The following is a 22,325-nucleotide window of genomic DNA, read 5'->3' on the forward strand; positions in this document are numbered from 1 at the left end:
AAATTTGGATTGAATCCATGGAGGATTACTTTGAAGCAGCCGGTACTGCACCCGCTAATCAGGCTATGCTCGCCAAGCTAAACCTCATCGGTGAAGCCAGGCTTTGGTGGAATCAATGGTGCAGGGATCAAGGGATCGTAGAAGGATCCGTTACCTAGGAGAAGCTGATGGGACCTAAAATGGGCCGGCACTGGCTCATGCACTAGCCGGACCTCTATTATGTGCTTAACAACCCTACGGCCTCGCGGCTAGGAGCGTGGATGACACAGACATCATCTTCCTAAACATATTGCGTTTGTACTACATTTTATAGTCCAACTCTAAATAATTAACACTCCTCAGAGGGAGTCAGAGCACATTGCCAAATAGCACGAAGCACAAACATAGGAGGTCCTCCAATGGGCTGAATGCCGCTACCTCACTGCGACTCTCCTACACCTTGGGGATTGGCCCCTCGATGCGTCGCTAAACATATATAACATACGCACATAAACTTCTCTCTTTTATGATTCACATATTTCCAGGAGATGTACCATGCTTCCTCACTTTACTTTCCCTTAGACCCAACACCTAGCCTACAACTTGGACAACCTTACTCCCTCAACGTTGGTCATATTCCTCTAAAAAGCAATTGCTATGCATCCAGGAGGTAATGTCTGATATTTTTTAAATTTCATGCTTCATGCAAATTGTGAATGTCCACGTGCTCAAACAATTAATAAAATCAGCATTGGTGCACATGTGGAAAACATTTCTTTCAATGGATTTCTCTATCACTCGTATGCAGCGTTGCATGAACCGAGCACCGAGAATTCCTCGTGCTATTAGGTTCTTAATCTTTAAATATCCTCCAATCTATATGGTATGCATAAAAAACTAGTAAGCTTTTCATCATTTCATTCAACATTTACATGCTTTTTATACACTCTAACCCCTCACCCATTTAGGTTGTGCATATTGTATAGGTTTAGGGTTGATTTTCCACATTTTTATTGCATAAAAGCCATAAAAACCCACTAAAACATAGAGGTAGGGCTGAAATGAGGCTAAACCTCATACTTCAGACCCCCCATACATCCACAAACATGGTTCTTATTTTTCCTTAATTTTCGGCACTATAAATCCATTTTTTCCTAATTTCTCCCTTATTTTCCCTATTTTATTTGTATTTTTTTGCAATAAATAATGATTGAAAATACGAAATGAGTTGTGGCCTGTGGCCCTTAGGTTCATTTGCAGCAAAAAGACAAGTTTAGTTGGTGTGTCTTATGATATTTTCCATTGATATCTCAAAAACACCCAATTTTCCCATATTTTGCATATTTACGGGTTTTTCACTACTAATTTCATCCACAACACTTATGATTTTCTGATTTTCTGAGCATAAACAGTTGAAAGACATTGAAAACAACATTATAATGCTTAATCATTTCATGGGAACAAGAATTCATGAAGCAAATTGCATAAAAACACCATTTTCCTTTGTAAAAATGAGATTACCGTTCTTTGTGGGTTGCGGGTTTTTATTTGCAATATTTCGGGACTGATTTCTAGCCACCATTAATGCTCATGACAGTCCGTAATCATCAATCTTCAATCTTCTTACACCATGGAGCAATCCGTTCTTCATTGGACAAGCATCCATCATCCATTCTTCTTCTTCCTCTTCACCACATGTATCTGCCTTTAGGGGAGAGAGAGGGAGGAGAGAGAAAGACTAGATTTCTATCTCAGCATTCAAGCCACCATTTGACGGGCGAGAGGCGGCAATATGACCAACAGGGAGAAGGAAGACAAGGCCAATGATCAGTTGGGTGGGTTGTGTGTAGCAGGCAAGTTGCCTCTCATCCTCCCATGGCGCATTTTTTTGGCACAGTCTGTCTTTCCCTTCATCACGTTTTTTTCCTCGTCTTTCATGCCACGATTATTTGTGGCATAAAATGCCTCCCAAGACCCCAAGGGTCACTTACCATTTGGCCCACCAACTCATGTCCATCTTTCCATATCTTGACCAATTCTTGGCCATTTCCCCGTCCGAACTCAGAATTGAGCTCTGAAAAATCCTGAGCGTCCGACTCGGCATCCCACATTGGCCAGTACCTCTTGTCAACCCGCGTGGCAGTCTGAAAATTTATGAAAAATCAACAAGTGTCACTCGGGCGCCTTTAAAGCACTTTGGCGCTTAAAATCATCCTAGATCGAGCCGCCGCCTTCGACGTTGAATATTTTTCCCTTGATATTCGCAATTTTTAGCTATTTTTAAGCACTTCTCGGCACCAAAATTCCACTCTCATTGGCAACCACGGGATAGGGCGACTCAGTCCATCGAATCCACGAACATATCTACACATAAACAACCAAGGAAGCATCAAGCTGATACAAAACAAATATGCAATAAAACTCATCACAATGCTTCCCCTACCCTCTGACAAAACCAAGGCATGACATCCACAAGGAGTAGGCCTAGCATCATCTAACATAAGATCTAAAGCGAGTCACTAACCAACTGCTCCAACACAGCCAAACTAAAAAGAACTGTTAAAGAGGTTGCCCTAGGTGGTGGTCTGAACTACCTACCAACTAAGGACAACATAACTAGGAGTCCCTACTAGGCGAGGACTCCTTTAGCCTAATCAAGAAGTATTTTCTTGCAGCACCTTTTCCGTTATGGTTTTATTTGAGTGACATACTCGGGTATGTAAAAAGAAGGGAGCTGAGCGTAGTGACCAAAGGAGAACAAGGCATCGGCCTCAGGACCTGTCTCGGTACCCAAGAACCTACCAAGCCCTCGCAAGGCGACACTTAATCCTTTTCTGACACTCACTTTTATTTTTGCTCCAACCTTCCTTAATTAATTTCTTTTTTCCAACAAGAAGCCACCCCTAAGAAGACAAGGTATCGGCCCCGTGTCTGACTTGTTCCCAAGAACCTACCAGGCCTTCGCAAGGCAATGATCAACTGCTTATAAAATTTTCTTCATTTTCTTTTCTATTTTGGCAGGGGTTAGAACCCCTTTTTACACACCTTTGTATCTATATTTATTAGCTATAAGATATTCAGGGTTTCTTTCCCTTTATCATCATTATTTTCCTTCTGGTAGGCTTCTCTAACTGCCTCACAACTAACAAGAACTCCTAGAATGGCTGCCTAGCAGGCTAGCAGAACAGAGTCACTAGGACTCCCTTCTAAAACAGGTCTTTCGATGCCTGACAATGTCTTCACAGGAGGCAATGACTACTCAGACCTCCCTCAAACATACTAAACCGAAACCTCGGGACTTCATGCCTTGGACGTTGGTCCCCAACAAGAAACGAAAAACCCCTTTAACAAGTACACAAACCCTTATAGCACAACAACCACAGTACTCATAAAGGAGAGATATCACCTGGATAGGGCCACAAGAAGCTTCCACACAACAAAAGGCCCATCCAAGCTCTTCTTCAAACCTGTCTAGCACATAACTCAAACAAGAAACCATTAAACGCACCTACACTAAACAGAAAACTGGCCCTCTTGGCCTAACGAAATAAAACACTTCACTACCAAACTGAATTGGCCCTCTTGGCCCAACGAAATAAAGCATTCAAAACCTCGCAACACCGGCCCTCTTGGCCTAATGAAATAAAACAAAGTAGCACCTACACATCCTTCCTTGGAATAGCACAGATTTACAATCATGAGCTCCTTTCCAAGGAGGAAAAACAGGCTTGTAGCCCTAAACTAAATGCATGAGGTTATGACCCATCCCTCCTGCATAGATTAGCAAGAGGCGTACGCATAATATGATGTCTAATCAACCTATGGGTCCCAGATAAAAACAGTAGATTGGTCTCGGCTACTCTTTGCATCACCCATATCAACCATCATCTGCCATATATTGCATGTTCTAATAACATCCCCCACAAGCAGCCGGGTCATGTTTCATCATTGATCACAATATCCAAACTAGGACCACACTTAAAGAAGAGGTCTTCTTCATAAGCAAGATTTGCTAATGAATCTGCAAACTGATTCCAGTAACATGGAATTAGCTGAAAAGACACTCTCTCAAACTCCTCAAGTAGGGTCATAGCAGTCCGATGATACATACAAAGAATGGGATTCCGCACTGTGTATGTCCCATCCAGCTAATTTAGGATCAATTGGGAATCCCCTTTTACTATCAATCGACGAATACCACCTTGCTTGGCAATATACAGTCCCATATTCAAGGCTTTATACTCCGCCATATTGTTAGTGAATCCTACCTCGAGATAAGCAGCTAACTTCATCGTCACTCTACGTCAGGGATCTCGGATTACTACTCCCACACTTCCTTTTCTATTAGGGCCCCTGAACGCTCCCTCAAAATATAGTGTATACGCCCACAATGGGTTTACACAGCCGGCCATCACAAACTCCTCTATTCAAACTCCTCTATTCGTAGTTATGATAATCAAAGTTTAGATGTTGAGAGAATGAACTGACGGCTCCATCCCACCTTCTTCATTGAACTCAACAGGGATACTTGTCGACAATCGTAGATAGTGATGGCATAAAACTTTAATCTCCCACACAAAAGTTCCGTCCTCTTGCTCACTCACCTTATATCCTTTGCTCCACCAAATGAGTTTTCCCTGATGGTATCTTTGCTCCAGATATGGGTGCTCCAAATAAGGGATTAACCGACCCATCAACCAACTTTTAAGCTCTTCCGTAGGTCTCAAATCACTTTTAGCATGGACCTACAATGCATTTCCTTTGTATTAGCAGACTTAGAAATAGTAAGGTTTAATCTTATTAAGATTAACCTTATTCTTAAACTCCACTCCTTGTAAATCAGCTAATAGGGCTATAGACTTATTCTTCCCTAACCTAACGATTTTGTAGGGTCCATCCCATTTAGGCTCCAATTTTCCTGGGAAAATCTCCCTATGCGCATCATAATATAAAACCAGTTGTCCCTTCTTAAAGGTGTACTTCTTCGCTTTTAGATCATGCAACTGTTTCATGCGACATTTAACCACCTCTTGGTGTAATAGGCTTTGCAACTTAAGTTCATCTAGGTGTGCTAAGGTCGTAAATCGCTCTAATAGGGCATCCTCATTACCCAAAGAATGGTTTATTGCAAATCTAATGGTCGGCAACTCAATTTTCAAGGGTAAAACGCACTCTTCACCATAAACTAGTTTGAACGGCGTGTGGCCCAGTGGCTCGCTTGAACGTGGTATTATATGCCCATACTGCCACATACAGCTTCTTATCCCAGTCGCGTTTCTTTTCAGACACGACTTTCGATAGGATACCCACAAGCTACTTGTTGGTACTTTTAACCTGCCCATTCGCCTGCAGATTATAAGGAGTCGTTTTGTTGTGCTTAATCTACCAAGCCTTTCTCAAGCTTTTGATCACCTTATTTAGGAAATGGGTTTCGCAGTCCGACACTAATTCTTTCGGCGGACCAAAACGGGATATTATCTACTCTAAAAAGAAATTAGCAGTTTATTTAGCATCATCTTTCCTTATTGTACATGCTTCTGACCACTTTGTGAAGTAGTCAGTTGCTACAATAATATACCTCTTTTGCTCAGTCGACAACGGAGTAATAGGACCCACAAAGTTTATTCCCCACTTCTCAAATGGAAGTATCGCCATAATAAGGGTGAGTGGTCTTTTCCTATTCTCTTGACTATCATGTCGTTGACAAATATCGCATCTCTTAACATACGCAAATGCATCCTGGAAGATGGCAGGCCACCAATAACCTGCTCTTAAAGCCTTTTTTGCTGTAAGCTGTCCAGAAAAATGGCCTCCGCAAGTAGAATCATGGCACTCTTCCAAAATGAATGGCACCTCGTCAAGCATCACACATCGGCGATAGATGTCATCAAACCCTTGCCGATATAATGTACCTACGATCAAATCAAACTTTAATGCTTGCTTCTTAATTTTCCTTCTCTCAGCTTTAGATAATTCGGATCCAGCCTCTCCCGTCAATAAATAATGTGTTATTGCAGCATACCAGGAGGGAATAGACGCCGTATCTATTTTAAATAACAACTCCATGTCACTACCTTCAGCCATAGATTCTTTCGGCTCCCCAAAGTCCACAAGACATTCCACAATGCCCTGTAACCTTGGTGGCTTACTCCTGATTTCATAATCAAACTCCTGCAAAGTGATTTACCACTTCGCTAGACGATCAGGCAGCTGCAGCTTATTCATCAATAATCGAAGCCCCTCCGCCTTCGTATAAAGCACGACTTTCTCATAGAGAGTATAATGCTTCAATTTCTTGGTCCCAAAGACCATTGCCAGACACAACTTCTCCATGTAGGTATAATTGATTTCGAATACCCCCAGTTTGCGACTAGCAAAAGCAATCAGGTGGTACCACTTTTCTTCCCAAATTTGGGCTAAACAGTAGAAGCTGATACTATGCATGGTGGCTGGTGAAAATATATAGAACAACTCACCCCTTTTAGGTGCTTTTAGAACAGGAGCTTTTACTAGCTCCTGCTTCACATCCTCGAAAGCTACCTTACAGGGGTCACCCCATACAAACAAACAGCTAAAGGACAATAAATTTGTAAGCGGCAATGTTCTTTCTGCCAAGGCATTTATGAATCTACGGTAATAACCAACCGAAGATAGAAAGCTATGAACTTCTTTCGGAGTGCGTGGTGGACCCATGGAAACTATGACTTTGACCTTCTCGAGATTTGTTGCAATACCTACCGAACTAACCACATGGCCCAGCAATAGCCCATAAGGTACACCAAAGCGCACTTCCGTGGGTTAAGAGCGATACAAAATTGTCTGCAACGCTCAAAGCATTTTCTTAAAATGATCAACTGCCTTTTTCTCACGGTGGCGGCCCCTAAGTCATCAATAAACACCTTCAACTCTTCAGGGGATATGTCACCAAATGTCTTATCTGCTGTTCGTTGCCACGAATCAGGCACATTGCATAAACCAAAGGCCATCACATGGTATGCAAAAGTACCAAAGACAGTAATAAAAGTTGTTTTCAATTTGTCCTCTTCTGCAATTGCCATCTAGTTATATCCTGCAAAGCAATCCAGAAATGAATATATCTCCCTACCCGCTAATTGATCCAAAATCTAGTCAATAAATGGCAACGGGTAGTAGTCCTTAACTATCTGTTTATTCAGCTCCCTAAAGTCTACACATAATAGGATTTGATTATTATTCTTCTTTCTGATCACAACTGGCAAACACCATTCCATGTGTTGCACAGGAAAAATCAAATCCGCTTTTTGAAGCTTCTGTAACTCTTCAAACATCCCGTCCCTCAATTCGAAAGGCATACGCCTTACTTTCTGTCGTATAGGACGACTGCCCTCTTTCAACGGAATTGTATGAACAGCAAGACTAGGAGGAATGCCTCTCAGCTCATCATAACTCTAGGCAAAGATATCGCAGAATTCCTGAATCAAGGACACATTGTCCTCCCTTTCTGCTGTGCTGAGCATAGAACCTAATTTGATTGGTCGCGACTCATCAGGCGTACCAAGGTCTAGCTTGATAACATCTGCATCTCTTATAAGATCTTGGGCCTCTATCAACTCGTTCAAAGTGATCTGATAGATGTCTTCTGATGGACCTAAAAACGGGCCGGCACTGGCTCATGCACTAGCCGGGCCTCGTCACTACGCACAAGACAACCCCTCGGCCTCGCGGCCAGGAGCGTCTATCAAAATCTCTGCCTTCCTAAACATTGCGTTTGTAATACGTTGTAGTCCAACTGATCCTAACCCAATATTACTCCTCAGAGGGAGTTCCTCTCACATAGCCAAAAGGCTCAAATCACATACACATGGGGTTCCTCCTATGGCTGAATGCCGTCAACCCTCTGCGACTCTCCTACACCTTGGGGATTTGCCCCTCGATGCGTCGCTCAACATTTAGACATTTCGCACAAAAGTCGCTCAAGGTACCAAATAAGCGTGTCCAGGAATATACCATTGTCCTTACTTCTCTTTCCCATAGACCCCACGACTAGCATGCAGCATGGGTACCTCACTGCCTCTCATCGTAGGTCATGTCCTCATAAACCAATTGCAATGCATGTCTAGGAGTTGATCACTGATACTTTTAAATCTTTTTCATGCTCTATGCATTTGGTGGGTGCCTAATGCTCAAACATTTATCAAAACAGTATTGTGCACAAGTGCAAAAACATCCTTTTTATGGTTTCCAACTACCGATCATGCTTCGTTGCATGGGCCTAGCACCGAGGTGATCCTCGTGCTACTAAGCTCTTAATTTTAATTATCATCCGTCCTAAATGCTATGCATAGAAATCAGCAACTTCCCCATCATCTTCACATGGCATTTAGACATATTTCAACTCCTCTACCCTTCCCCGTTTAAATAGTGCATCGTTGGATGGATTTATAGGGTATTTTGACACCATTTTATGTATAAAAAGCGGAAAAAGACGCACTAGAACAAGAAGGTGGGGTTGAACTGAGGCAAATCCTCATGCTTCAGTCCCCACAAACATTCACAAACATTGCTCTTATTTATCCTTATTTTTCGGAACCCAAAATGTATTATTTCCCTATTTTTTAGGGTTTTTCCACCATTTTCTTGTATTTTCCCTTATTTTCTTGCATTATTTAATTACTAAAAATTCAAAACAGGTTATGGCCTGTGGCCCTTAGTTCCTTCTTGCAGAAAAATGAAAGTTTAGTTGATGTTCCTATTTACTTCCCCATTTTTATGCCAAAAACCCTCATTTTCCCTTGTTTTTTCATGTTTTACGTGTTTTAGCATATTACTTTGAACTATAAAATGCATATTTTTCTGATTTTTTGATTATGACCAGCAAGAACTCATAGAAAACAATAATATGAACAGTTTTTATCCCACGTGAACAACTTTTCATCCATCAAAAGCCATAAAAGCTCAAATTTCCTTTGAAAATCTTAAATTACCGCTCATTTGCGTGTTTCAGGTTTCATGTCCATGGCTGTAGATTTGGAAATCAGTAGCACTTCATGTCCAGCACAATCACCAATCACCATTTCCAGCCCGTGGGGCAATCCGATCCGTGCCGGACAAGCCTCCACCATTCTTCCTTCTTCCTTATTCTTCCCACATGAATTCCCCCTTAGAAGAGAGAGAGGGAGGAGAGAGAAAGACTGATTTTCTCTCTCCCTCTACACGCCACCATTCTCTGCGCGGATTGAAGCGATGCGGAGCGTAGATCGATTGTTGAAGCCCTCTGCCTTTGGATTCATGCCTTACTTGTCAGCCAACATCATGATTGGGGGGAGGGGTGCGTTTTTTTCGTGCCGTTGCCTGCACGGGACTACCTTCCCCCCACGAAAAAATTAGGGGGGTGGAGGGGCCAAAGGGCACCCCCCACTAATCACACCCCTTCAAATTTCAAATTTGGCCCCCTTTGTGGGCACCCCGGCCGGTTTCGGGCCATCTTCCGCATACGGACTCCGATCGTCAGTCTGAAAATTTCTGTGAGCTCGTCTCGACATCCCGCACTGACTGGCAGCTCCACTGACTGGGACAGGCACACGGAAAAATTATGAAAATTCTCGGAGTGTCGTACGGGCGCCCGTCAAGCACTTGACGCTTAAAATCGTCCTAGGTCGAGCCGCCGTGTTCGTGGTTTAGCATTTTTCCCCGCATTTCCACATTTTTCTCCTATTTTTAGGCACGTTTCGGGGCCTAAAATCCATCCTTCATTGGTGACCACGGGATAGGACGACTCAGTCCGTCAAACCCACGAACATATCTGCACATAAACAACCAAAGGAGCATAAAACTGCTATAAAACAAATATGCAATAAAACACAGCACAATGCTCACCCTACCCCTGACAAAACCAAGGCATGAAATCCACGAGGAGTAGGCCCAGCATAATCTGCCAGAAAGCCTGAAGCTAGTTACTAACCGACTACTTCAACACGGCCAGACTAAAAGAATTGTCAAAGAGGTTGCCCTAAGTGGTGGTCTGAATTGCCTACCTAACTAAGGACAACTGAACCAGGAGCTCCTCCTAGGCGAGGACTCCTATAGCTTGAATTTTATTTCATCATATTTTCTTTTTAGGGTCTCATTTTCCATACTCGGGCGTGTAAAAAGGAGGGAGCTGAGCGTAGTGACCCAAGGAGGACAGGGCATCGGCCTCGGGTCCTGTCTCGGTACCCAAGAACCTACCAAGCCCTCGCGAGGCGACACTTAATCCTTTTCTGACGCTCACTTTTGTTTTCGCTCCAACCTTCCTGATTTTCTTTTTTCTGGCAAGATGTCACCCCAAGGAAAGGCAAGGCATCGGCCCCGGGTCTGATTCATCCCCAGGAACCTACCAGGCCTTCGCAAGGCGATGATCAGTTGCTTTTAAGATTTTTCTTTTCTTTTCTTCTTTTAGGGGTTAGAACCCCTTTTTACACACCTCCGTATTTATATTGTTCTCTTTAGGTGTTCAGGGTTTTTCCCCTTTTTATCATCATCATTTTTTTTTTCCTATGGCAGGCTTCTCTATCGGCCTCACAACTAATAGGGACTCCTAGAATGGCTGCTTAGCAAGTCAGCAGAATAGGGTCACTAGAATTGCCTTCTAGGACAGATCTTTCAATGTCTGGCAATGCCTTCACAGGAGGCAACAACTAGTCAGACCTCCTTCAGATATACCCAACCTAAACCTGGGACTTCATGCCTTGGTTGCCGGTCCTCAACAAAAATGGATCCCTTCGACAAGTACAAATACACATATAACAGAAGAGAAAGGTACTCGTAAAGGAGAAATATCACCTGGATTGACCACAAGAAGCTTCCATCGCAGCAAAGGCTCCTCCAGGCTCCACCAAATTCCACAAAACACAAAACCTGTCTAGCACAACACTTAAACAAAACCCAATTAAACGCACCCGCACTAGACAGGGAAATGGCCCTCTTGGCCTAATGAAATCAAACACTCTACTACAAAACTGCATCGGCCCTCTTGGCCTAATGAAATAAAACAATACTATGCAGAACATCCACCTGGAAACAACCATGATAGACATCAAAGCATACTATTCCCATGGGAACAAAGGCACATAGCCCTAAACTAGGTGCATTAAATTATGACCTATCCCTCCTGCGTATATCGCAAGAGGTGTTCGCATCACATGTCGTCTAATCAGTCTATGCGTCCCAGATAATAAAGGCAGATGAGTCTCGCTTACCCTCTGCATCACCCAAATCAACCATCCTCTGCCAAAGAGGGCATGTTCAGAAAGCATACCCCACAAACGACCAGGTCCTGTCTCACCATCAATAGATATATCAGGACAAGGGCCACAATTAAAGAAGAGGTCCTCTTCATATGCAAGATTAGCCAAAGAATCGGCAAACTGATTCCAATTCTGTGGAATCAGTTGAAAAGACACTCTATCGAATTCGTCTAGCAAGGCTATGGCAGTATGATGGTACATACAGAGGATGGGATTCCGTACCATGTATGTCCCATTGAGTTGATTTAAAACCAACTGAGAGTCCCCTTTCACCAACAACTGGCGGATACCACCCTTCTTCGCAATATTCAAACCCATAATCAGGGCTTTGTATTCTGCCATATTATTTGTAAAATTCGCCCCGAGATAAGCAGCTAACTTCATAACAATGCATCGTCGGGGGTCTTGGATGACAACTCCTACACTTCCTTTTTTGCATGGACCCCTGGACGCCCCATCAAAGTACAAGGTGTACGTCCATAAAGGGTTTACATACCTTGCCATCCTGAACGCTACTCGTAATTATGGTAATCGAAATTCAGCATATTCAACGGGTGGACTGTAGGCTCCATCCCTCCATCATCATTGAATTCAACAGGAATGCTCGTCAAAATTTGTAGGCAGTGATGGCAGAAGACCCATTAGGGCCAAAAACGCTTCAAAAAATGCACTTTTGTTAATCACGGGATTAAGGAAAGGGCCAAAGAGAGTTCGCCACGTGTGCAAGAATATGGTATTCTTGTCTCCTCTTTTTTAGAGATAGTGGAGTCCATTTCGTGATTCTCTCTTCTTTTTTTAGCCAAAACCCCTAAAGTCTGACATGTTTTGGAGTCCCAAAGACGTTATTTACTTACAAATCTGACAAAATACATGACAAAGATGTGATGAAATTAATAATGAGTTTTTTGAAAGTCGGGAGATCTTTCAATATTGTTTTTGGCGCCCAATACATACTCATTTGGGTTCTTGGCGCTACTTTTTAGTTCATTCACCCCTCTTTGAGCTTCTTTCTCTGCGCTTTCATTCTTTTCATGGCTTCCTCCAGGCGCCCTTCTCGTTTAATACACTCTTGCACAGTCTATAGCCAGGGAGTAGATGGAAATTTTGAGCCCAAAACCTTTGCTGTAAATGATTGGGTTACCATGCTGCCATCTTGCAAGGGCTCCCATAAGGTGAAAAGAAGAAAACGAGAAGATATAAAACATCACTGGAAGGGGCGTATCATTGCCTTCAAAATTATGCCCGAAGGCTGGTTTGTCAAGGTGCAACATGTTTACATGGCCAAGGATATGCACTTGCCTCCAAACGAACGTGTTCCCCAACAAACACATTGTAAGTTATAAGTTGAATAACGTATATAATTCTTTTCCATTTATGCAAGTTCTAACAAATGGTTCGTCATTGTAGATATCTTTCCGTCAACAAGTATTGAATGGCAACCTGTGGAAAGCCTAAGTGGGACTTTCCATGCCATTCATAAGGTATTGGCAGACATTATTTATGCCGATCAAACTGTGTCTTTTTATAGTGAATGCAAGGTTTTTATATATTATGCACAGTATGTGGTTCCCTCTAAAGCGGATAGGTATGGGAATATCGAAGATTTGCCATTGCCAAGTCTTTCATCTCTAAATTGGGAGATTCCTGACAAGGTAACAGTACAGAGTTTCAAATTCAAAATATCTCAGGATATTAAAAAGTCCATGACAGCTGGAAGGATCTCAAGAAGAATACGTTTATCATGGTTTGTACCCCTCCATATCTTCGTGGCTTGCTTCAAAACAGCAAATTTACAAAGAACGAAGGTATCCTGGTTAAGTAGAAACTTTTCAGAAGAGGATTTGGGCAACACTATAGGGACGCATTGGAAATCTAGAGAGTGGGATCACAAAGGTGATATCTTGAGGTGCAGTGCATGCCCTCAATCCTTGGCTTTGGCTTACAGTATCCCTCGCCAAAATCTTGCTTTGGGCTTTGATTACAGGCGATACAAACTAAGATTGGGTATTTGGGTTCCCTTGGATTCTGATACAGATAACACACCATATAAACTTGTGGTGCACGTTTTTCCGCATGAAGTAAAGAAGGTGAATGTTACTTCCAATTGGAGTCTGAAAGATGTGAGGGATACCTTGGAATTGCTAGACAATACATCCCCTAGATATAAGTTCAAAGTGAATGGTGTAACAATTGGTAAAAGAGCCGAGCGCTCTTTCTTTTATACGAGTTGTTTGTCTCCCACAATTGTGAGTTTGGGGCCTTGAGAATGAAAACTTGGCAGGAATTTATCTTAATAGACTGTCCTTAAGATATTCTTTAATGAGAACTTCATAAGCTATCGTGAAGCAAGTCGCCTTTCGAATGTGTATAAATAAAATGTACATTGCATTCGATTTATAAGTGAAAATTTTCATTATTTATCTTAATAGACTGTCCTTAAGATATTTTTTAATGGGAACTTCATAAGCTATCGTGAAGCAAGTCGCCTTTCGAATGTGTATAAATAAAATGTACATTGCATCCGATTTATAAGTGAAAATTTTCATTACACAATGAGGTACAAAAATTGCCTAAAAATGTACAAAGCCAAAATAATAAGGCTCGTGTATAAAATGTACATTACATTCGATTTACAAGTGAAAATTCTCATTACACAATGAGGTACAAAAATTGCATAAAAATGTACAAAGCCAAAATAAAAAGGCTCGTGTATGCTTATGCTTGCTATTTTCATTCTTTATCGATTTCTTCAAAGATATTTTTTCTCACAGGGCCTTTCTTTAATTGTTGAAAAAATTTGACCTTTACAGGTAGTCTCTTTTCTTGGGGCTTAAGAGGGGATGGATCAAATTTAAGAGGAGAGAGCACTGGCATTCCTTTTTTCTTAGACTCTGCAGCAGTGGTCCCATTGCCTTTTCCCTTGCCCTTGTCTTTACCATTGCCATTGTCCTTACCCTTTCCCTTGACCTTTCCCTTGCTTGTGCCCTTGGCCATTGAAGTTTTGGGAGGAAGAGGGGAGTCAGGATCATACGGTGTGATTGCTTTGTCTAGAATCAGCTCGATGCATCTCTCCCTTATCCACCAAACATATGATTCAGGATAGTCTCTAAGAATAAATATTATAAGTTAGTGAAAAGACATCATGATAAGGGTTACACAAACATCAAATGAAATAAACTTACATTCACTCCTTCTATTTGTAACAGCTTTGAATCCACTGTTCTGCAAATGTTTGAGATAACTCTCCATCCACAAGAATGCGCATCGCTTTGCAATGGAACTTCTTGTAGAAGAAAAGTATACGGCCTTTGAGGATCAGCAAGATCCTCATATGTTGTATCCAAAAATGTAGAAACGAGTCTAGCAGCACTGCAAAAGGAAGCTTTGTAAGTTCAAAATATTATTTATAAAAGAAATCAAAGTAAGTAATTTTCTTCCAACATACATTCGTGCTTGACCATGAACACCGCCGAGAGAATTCGTAAAGGTAATTTCCCTTGAAAGACAATTAATGTAGATGAGACTCCAATGCCCTCTTTAAATTCATAAAAGAGGTGAGTAGAAGGGTGAAAGCAAATGAACATAAATTTTCCTCTACAGAAAAAGAAAAATACCTTTCTACATAAGGGAAAAAGATGTGGTAATTTCTCACACTATCGAAGCTACGAAAAAATGGTGAAATATTAGAACCAGATTTTGCAAAAAGTCCCACAGAGAGAAGTGGATCAACAATGTATATTGTTCTTCGGATATCGAGAGTGAGAGAGGAGACCAATGCCCTGCAGATAATAGCAAAAGCTATTCAATACCAATTTCATCCAAAATATAATTGAACCTATAAGACTTAACTTATGCAACAAAAAACCTTACCTTATGCAACAAAATACCACGGAGTCAGATAGTTGGAGATCCCTTTTTTCCAACATGGGCTTGTCCTCGGGAGATATACTAAGATATTCCTCCTCAGGTTCCCCAGCAACATTCACAAGAATCTGCCCATACACTTTGCCCATCCTCTCGCTGTTGACGGGAGCAAGTGATGCGGCTTTCCTCTTGTAAACATCGTCTTCAGTTTCAAACACCTCCTGATTTTCTTCACTCAAGAAAGCCTCCTGCTGGGTGGCACCCCTTGTAGGGTAAAGGTGACTAACATCCTCAACATTTAGCTTTTTCTCTTTCCTGGACAATTTTGGGGGAACGTTAAGGATTTCAAAGGCTTTTTGATCATTGGAAGGCAAGGGCCTCAGGACTTTGTCAAACCTATACCTCACTCTGCTGATGATACTAAAATCTTTATTCATAAGGGTGATCCTATGAGCATGGGCGGCAGCAATGTAAGCGTCGTTCATGAAATCAATAACAAAATCTTCTGCGGCCTCTTGCAGGGCAAGAATGGCTGAGAGTTGCCACTTCTTATTTAGACCAGACACAGTTGCCACTTGAGACAATCTATCAGAGATCTCTTTAACCACCCTTATAAAAGCAGCTTTTGGAATGACATGTTGTGTAGCTCTCTGGGCTTTCCTGATCTCACTGAAACATCTTTGCATATAGAAGAACCTGGACTTCCTCTTTCTCTTTTGTGGCTTGGGGTGTTTAGTGGCTTCAGCAGATGTGGGCTCAGGTACCATTGTAGGGAATGAATCTTTCACAGGGTAAGCCTCATCCTTTGCTTCCTCAACTTCAGGTGAAGAAACATTTATAGCAGATGTAAGGACAACACCTGGTGTAGGGGGGATTTCTGTTGTAAAATGCTCTGGAGCTTGTGATGGACCAGCTTCTTCTACCCCCTTAGATTCATCAAATTTTAACTTTCTTCTACCCCCACTGTCCTTCCCATCTAGATACACTCTTCTTGCAGTTTGCTTTGTCCTTGCCATCCAGAAAAGCAAAAATAACAACTAGAAGGACAATAACTGAAAGACAAATTGGCGAGGAAAAAGACGAAATGAGCAATCCCGATACGGCGCAATATGAACAAAGCGAGTAGAATGGAACAACGCCTTCGCTCCGTATTAGAGATCAGATGCCGATACGGCGCGATAGGGAGGAAACGAGCAGAATGGAACAGCGCCTTTGCTCTGTATTGGAGATCAGATGCCGATACGGCGCGATAGGGAGGAAATGAGCACACCGTTTGGACGCCCTCGCTCCGTATTGGAGATTAGATGCCGATACGGCACGATACGGAGGAAACGAGCACACCGTTTGGACGCCCTCGCTCCGTATCGGCACACCTCTTTTTGCTAGCGAAAGAAGGACTTGTATCGCACCGTATCGGCAAGCAATGTGGGAAGATCTCGAGAAATGAAAAGTGTACACGTCGGAAAAATGACCACTTATATACCCAGGTAAATCATGACACATGTCAGACACGTGTCGGATACTGATTGTGCCACATATCTGCATTTATGGTCCGTATGCTACGTGTCAAGTAATGACCGGTCCACTTGTTCGCCACGTGGTTATCGGCCACGTGTTGCCCAACGGCTACTGCCACGTGTATGAGACTAACGGATACTGCCAGGTGGCATAATCTGCGCCTACATAAGGGTGTGTTTCTTATCTGTACGGCTTTTTTCGGTTTCCGACCTCTGTTTCTATTGCTGATACGGTGCGAGAGCGACTGTTGGTTTTCTTCGCTCTCCTCTCTTCGCTTCGTTTTGGAGGTTCTCTAGATCTAGTCTTCTTTCAGCGTTCCTCAAGCTCGTGTGACCACCTTTTTGTGGCTCTAGCGCTTCTTACTGGGATCACCGATACGGCGCGAGGGGGCCTTTCCGTATGAATCGTTTCTCTCTTATCGCGCCGTATCGTCAAAAGTTCGAAACATGTCTGAACCCATAGAATCCAAGGTTTCTTCAGGAACTGGTAAAAGAAGAAGGCTTTCAAAAGGCTCAAGTGCATCAATATCTGATCAGCCTGTGTATTCTTTTTCCTCTCCATCCTCTGCCACCAGTGTGAGAAAGCCAAGTACATCTCCAGGGAAGCGAACGTCAGTAGTGAGAGGTCAAGGAGTATCAGAGCTCATTGATATCACTCCATCAGAGAGGCTACTTGATTTTATGCTTCAGAATGGAATGGATCTCTCATTCTATGGAGTTGTGAAAAATATTTTTAATCCTGATTGGGAACTTGACAAAGTTCTGAAATCTTGTGAAAAATACATAATGGAGGACTTTTTGGAGTTTGAAACTCTTGCAGGTCCTTCTGTTGAAGTTGGCACAATTGAATATGTCCATATTCCCATTGGGTCAACAGGAAATGAAAAGGCAGTATTTACTAGAAAGTGCAGGGCCCACTCTCTGGAGAGGTTTCATTCAACAGACATATTTTGCTGCACTCATTCCAAAAACTGCAAGATGATGAGAAAATCTGCTGCTTTTATTATTTTCAGCCTTGTCAAATACCCTGTGAAAGCTGAGGAGCAACAGTTGGAAGGAGCAAAGACTGGCAGCTTTTGCATGTTGGATGATCTAGCAGATGAAAGGGAAACAGAGGAGGTTGTAGATACAGATTTTGAGGCTTCCATTGCTGAGAATTTGGATGTTGCTCACTTCAAAGCTGAGACTATCATTGAGGAGAGCCAAGGAGATACAAACCCTCAACCTGATGAGAGTTCTCACCATATTGTTCCTTCCCTGCCATGTATACCTTTCAAGGACAAGGAGTACATTTTACTATCAGATATTCAAAAACTTTTTAATCTCAGGAAAGATTATTGTCTTGCAATTATTGCAGAGGCTTCTGATGCTGCAAATGGGATAATTGACACAGAAAATGAATCAAAGGAAGAGATTCTGAAACTTGATAAAGAAACTCTAGATGATAAGTTTATTGATGCTGGTGAGGCATTCTCTCTTTGTTTTGAAAAGGCCAAAGAAGCTGAGAAAGAGTTGAGGATCACTAATGAGGACTTCGATCGCATTCAAAGCGAGCTCGGCATTTCCAATTTTGGAAGAGAGGAGTCTGAATATGTTAAAGAATTGACTAACACCAATGAGACAGCATCATCAATTAATTTATGGAATCTGTTTAAATTGGAGTAAGATGAAAATCAAGTGGTAAGATAATTTTGAATTTGCTTTTACACATTGGTAGGTTTACATTTCATGCTCATTCAGTATGGGTTTTATTTGCAGTTGGAGATTGCCGATACAGATAACTTCTTGGGGCGTGGCAAAGGATCGAGAGCTGCTAGTAATACCACCAAAGACATTGCACTCAGCCACTACTTGGCTAGGATTGACCCTGAATCCTTTTTTGTACTTCATAGTAGTTTCTCAGAGGACGCAGCATGGCCGATACTTTGTATTAAAGCTCTTACAAGGCTTCTAGGTTTCTCAGGATTACAATATAATGCCCATAAAATAATGTTTTTGGAAAATACTGTAGCAATTAGGATTTTTGGCTATGGTCCAGGTTACTCTGCTTCTAGAGCAAGATACTTTTTGGCGTTTTCATCCTACGCCTTAGCTGCAGACAGAACTGATGTAAAATCTATAGCTGGCTACAAGAGAAAAAAATTTCTACGTTATAGAGGAAAGATTCCTGAGGAGGAAGAGAATGTGAGAGTTTTGGAAAACTAGCTTTGTATATATTCTTTCTTATATATAAAAGTGCGATTGATCATGTGTCATTGCCGTCTTTTATTTGCATTCTTTGAAGTTGTCGTCGAAAAAACCAGTTGAATAGCTCCTCCAAAGCATTGCTTTTTGTAACTCCTCCCCCATGCCTTGTGCTTCGAAAATAACTTGTGCGTGCTTGGTAGTGGGATTTTTCCATGCCTTGGTTGCTATAAGTTGCTAAGGGGCCATGCTCCTCCACAAAGAAAGGTCCATGAATATGAAGAATATGCTGCAATACAAAGTAACACAAATTTTATACCAATTGAAAAACCTATCAAAATAAGCCCATATTAAATAATTATTACTTTACCAGATAAAAAGTGATATCTTTTTCTCCCCATGCCTCTTTTATCGCCTGAACAAGCTTTGTGATTGATCTTTTGAACTCTTCCGCATATGTATATGTTGTCTTATGTTGCCTGAGGAGTTTCAGAAAAACATCAAGGTGTATCCAGACCTCCATTCTAAGAAACGCAAGCCTCGGCGTGCTTGCAACATTTGTTGTGATCTCACATAGCTCTCTCCAACACTCCCAAGCAGCAGTCGCCTGCTTTCCTGAATGATTTCCTAAGAATCGTCTAGCTTTTGAGCCTCCCATAGAGACATCGGCCAAGATATCTCTTGTTTTTCCTAAAAGTATTGGATCCTTTCTCAAGTGAACTTGGCCCCCATGAAATCCCATTTTCGATAGCAATGCCTCGCATTTATCAATACACTCATCTGATAAAGATAATGGCTTAATGGAATATGCGTAGTCAAGATGCAACCTGAGAAGCTTATCGATTATTCTAATCTCTGCATGCAAAGTACAAATATGAACATTCTTAAGAGAGATGGAAAGAATGGGATGCCAGATGTCTTCTATGTTTTCAAATTTACTCAAATCTATAGAGTCTCTATTTGGGGATCTTCTTACTGGTCGCAAACTACTCCAATCTTTGGATCCAATACTTTCGATGCAATAAATGCAAGGATATTTTGCATTTGCACAATTACATATTCCAAGCATACATTTGATAGTTTTCAAATCAGCACTCATATGCCATTCCACATTAAATTTACCAACCCCATCAACTACCAACATTTCGCCTTCACTTTGAGACTTAATGATATTTGGAATACCTGTATGGTTGAACAACCATTTCAACGTTTGATGATTTTCAATTGGTACCTGGGCTGCACCAATCCACCAAATCTCCATCTCGGATTGGATCTTATGCAATGGAGCTTTGCCCTCGCCATTGCCATGGTCCAATGCCATGTTCATGAGGCAAATGCTAATTCTTTCCATCTTCTGTCCCTTTTGAATCTGTGCTTCATCCAACTTCAAGGCAAACTTTAGAACACCATAACTTTCTTCTACTGTGATTTTATACATGTGAAGCATTGCAATTTGCACCTTTTTTAGATCAACCCATATATTGTTAAACTCATTGTAATAAAAAATTGCCTGTTTTTTTTGTTTTTCATAGGACATAGACCTTTTGATGTGAAAGTAATCTCCAAAAACATGTGGAATCTTGCGATTCATGGAAATTCTTGCAATGGAAACTGCAAGGGCTCGGGGCAATCCAAATATAGTTACCCTATTGCATTTAAGATTTTTAAACCATAATCCAGAGATAGCACGGTAACCTTTTCGACTTATACCCACAGTATCGCATGTCTCTACGATTTCATTTGCTTTCATTGTGCCTTTTAAATCCTTCACTAACTCTCTCAGAGTTGGACCTCTCAAATCCACATTTTCTGGTGACTTAAGAATCCTCAAAATGTCTTTCTTATTCATGGTTTCCTTCAAAAGTTTGATTCTTTCCTCATTCTCTCGGATATTTATGCCTAATATGTTAGAGACATATTTCTTTGTAAGATTTAGTCTCCTTTTCTTTGCTCTCTCACACAAGCTGGTTATATTTTTTAATGGTCTCTTCCTCTCTCTAAATCCTACTGGAGTTTCTCTCAAGCGTATTAGCTTATTCTGCAATGAATTGTTAACATTTTTCAAAATATCAATCTGACTTGTCAACTCTAAAATTTTTGTTTGTGTAGTTTCTAGTGCTTTTTTCATTTCGTGCACTTGAGCTATATATGTGTAAGATGCAGAGTATAACCTCATACAGTAGCCAAGCATTCCATTGTAACCTTCTCCAGCATATCTTATATAGTCATGGACATTCAAAAAAGGAGGTGGTTTACCTGTAGAAGGATCCCTGGGATAGATATTTCCATCCACCCACAAATCTATATGCTTCATTCCTTGTGTTCGCAACCTGTTGGCTTCAATCTCATCTATTAATACTCGATGATGTATACTTCTCCAAGATGTGTAAGTTGGATCTAGCTGAATAGATAGCTTGTATTTACGTGTGCTTGCGCCTGTGTTATTTGAAGTAGTATTGCTAGACATTCTAGCAAATGAACCGAGCAAGAATCTCACAGTGATAGAAAGCAAGTGCAGCAAAAGGAATGGTAAAAGAGAATAGTGTATAGAAAGAAAACGCGGGAGCAAACAAATGCGAAGTTCGTATGAAAATCTCGAAAATACAAAATCTCTCGAGTTCCAAGACAATAAACGGCCGAAAAGGTGAGCCCTGACCTGGATTAAAAGATGAGGGCAATTAATGGCCGACCTCTTCAATGAACCAAATATTCTCTCATTAATCACATCTGGACAACTAAATTTAGAGGTTTTATTCTTCCTAAACCTCAACTAATTAGCAACTTAATCACTTTCTTACAAGTGCCATTTTTGAAGCGTTTTTGGCCCTAATGTTGATCTCCCAAATAAATGTCCCGCCTTCTTGCTCAATCACCTTGTATCCTTTGCTCCACCAAATTAGCTTTCCCTGATGATACCTCTGTTCTAAATATGGGTGTTCTAAATAAGGGATCAGACGACCCATCAACCTCTATCACGATTTCCTTGCAGATGCTTGATCGATCTCTCCTAGACCTGCAAGGCAGTCATAGCATTAGTGCAATCAGAAATAATAAGGTTTAATCTTATTAAGATTGACCTTATTTTTAAATTCTATCCCCTCCAGGTCAGCTAACAAGACTGTGGATTTATTCTTTCCTATTCTAACGATCCTATAGGGCCCATCCCATTTAGGCTCTAGCTTGCCTGGAAATAATTCACGTCGTGCATCATAATACAGAATAAGCTGTCCTTTCTTGAAGGTGTATTTCTTGGCTTTGAGGTCGTGTAGCTGCTTCATTCGGCGCTTCGCTACTTCTTGATGCAATAAGCTCTGCAACTTAAGCTCATCTAAATATGCCAGTGTCGTCAAATGCTCAAAAAGTGCATCTTCATCGCTCAAAGAATGATTGATGGTAAACCGAATAGTCGGCATCTTAATTTCTAAAGGCAAGACACACTCCTCCCCATATACTAGCTTGAACGGGGTATGGCCAGTGACCCGTTTGAAGGTCGTATTATAGGCCCACACTGCCACGT

This window comes from Lygodium microphyllum, chromosome 22, assembly GCF_053477565.2.
Source record: "Lygodium microphyllum isolate KBCC chromosome 22, Lygodium_microphyllum_v1.1.10, whole genome shotgun sequence".
NCBI classification, from domain to species: Eukaryota; Viridiplantae; Streptophyta; class Polypodiopsida; order Schizaeales; family Lygodiaceae; genus Lygodium; species Lygodium microphyllum.